The sequence below is a fragment of the Colobus angolensis genome, unplaced genomic scaffold (assembly GCF_000951035.1).
Source record: "Colobus angolensis palliatus isolate OR3802 unplaced genomic scaffold, Cang.pa_1.0 Scaffold64, whole genome shotgun sequence".
In the NCBI taxonomy this organism is placed as follows: Eukaryota; Metazoa; Chordata; class Mammalia; order Primates; family Cercopithecidae; genus Colobus; species Colobus angolensis.
In genome coordinates, this window is record NW_012120043.1 from 2,907,725 (window position 1) to 2,909,708 (window position 1,984).

A 1,984-nucleotide genomic window follows, 5' to 3' on the forward strand; every position below is an offset into this window, starting at 1 on the left:
AAGAAAAATAAAAGTAATTTTTAAAAGAGGGTGTCTCAAAACCCATGGTCACCTGGATAAATAGAGGAGGGGGTCCCAGGCAGGTGCTATGCTGCCTGCAGCTAGAGCTGGGATTTCACCATCTTCACATTTGACCAGGAGGATATAGCACTAACCACGGCCCTCTCCCGCCTCCTGGGAACCTGGCAAGCCAGACTTCACGTTACACAGATAGGGAGAGTGAGGTCCTGTGGGTTCCTCCCTTTGTAAAATAGGGCTCTTAGTGCCTGTCCAACCTCCTCAGCCAGCTGCAGGAACTACACGGTGCAGCAGGGCCCTCGAGGTCTCTTTAGGGAAGTGTTGAAATGTTCCCATAATGCCCTGGCGTCCTTCTCGTGAAAGTCCAGACTCTTCCCACAGCCCACCAGGCACTGTTTGACCCCCGGCGACCTTCAACCTCACTGGCCACCCTCCTTCTCCTCCCTCCACTCCTGCCAGCCAGGCCTCACCTGTTCCTGCTTCAACGTCTTTGCTGGTCCCCCTGCCCAGTGCTCCGCCCCAGGTCCCCTTGGAGCTGGCCTCTCCCCCGCTTCCCACGTCAGCAAACACGCCGGCTTCTGAGTCAGACCCCAGAGGTCTGGGACTCCCAGCCATGTCACTTTTGTGATGCAGGTTTATCTCCTGCGTAGGGAACACGTGTCTGCAATGATTTGACCCACTTCTTCATAGACAATCATCGTCCCCGGTGGGTTATGAGTTCTGAGCGGGCAGGGACTCTGGGGCTTGTGTCTGTCACTGCTATGTCCCCAGCGTCAGGGCAGGGCCAGGCATACAGGGGTGCCTCTTGCACACTGGATGAATGAATAAACGAACCAATGAAAACATGAATGAATGGTGTCTCCGTTCTTCCTTCCAGTCTGTGCCTGAACATCCTCCCCTGTGCTCCTGCTCCGGCCAAGTGACCTGCCTGCTCCCTTCTGCCTTCCGCCATGACTGTAAGTTTCCTGAGGCCTCCCAGAAGCAGCAGCTGCCATGCTTCCTGTACAGGCTGTGGAACCGTGAGCCCATTAAACCTCTTTTCTCTATCAATTACCTGTCTCAGACATTACTACTTTTGGAGGGGTGGGGGGAGGTGGAACAGAGTTTCACTCTTGTTGTCCAGGCTGGAACACAATGGTATGATCTCAGCTCATTGCAAGCTCCGCCTCCCAGGTTCAAGTGATCCTCCTGCCTCAGCCTCCCGAGTAGTTGGGATTACAGACTCCCACCACCACGCCCAGATAACTTGTTGTTGTTGTTTGTGTTTTGTTTTTGTTTTCTGAGACAGAGTCTCACTCTGTCGCCCAGGCTGGAGTGCAAGGGTGCGATCTTGTCTCACTGCAAGCTCTGCCCCGGGGTTCACGCCATTCTCCTGCCTCAGCCTTCTGAGTAGCTGGGACTACAGGAGCCTGCCACCACTCCCAGCCAATTTTTTGTATTTTTAGTAGAGACGGGGTAATTTTTGTATTTTTAGCAGAGACAGGGTTTTCCATGTTAGCCAGGCTGGTCTCAAACTTCTGGCCTCAGGTGATCTGCCCTTCTCGGCCTCCCAAACTGCTGGGATTACAGGCGTGACCCACTGCATCCGGCCCGGCCTGGGTATTTGTTTATGACATTGCAAGAATGGACTAATACAGTCCCCTCTGCCCCAACACCACTGGGCCTGCAAGGAAATTGCCCAAGTTCACAGGAAGTCCAGCTGGGAGAATGTCCCCAGCTAATGTGCACAGAGTGAATCTGGAAACCGAGGCCCTAGAAAAAAGCCACATGGAGACATCTCCAAGCAGAGTCCCAGACCAGTCCTGCCTTGCCTCCCCTGCTGCGTGTCCTCACCCTGCTCCCTCCACCTCCCCACCACCATTCCATTCCTCATTTCCTACACAGGTTCCCTCCTCCACCCTTCATCCCATCCCTCACTTCCTACACCCATCACCTCCTCCACCCTTCATCCCATCCCTCACTTTCT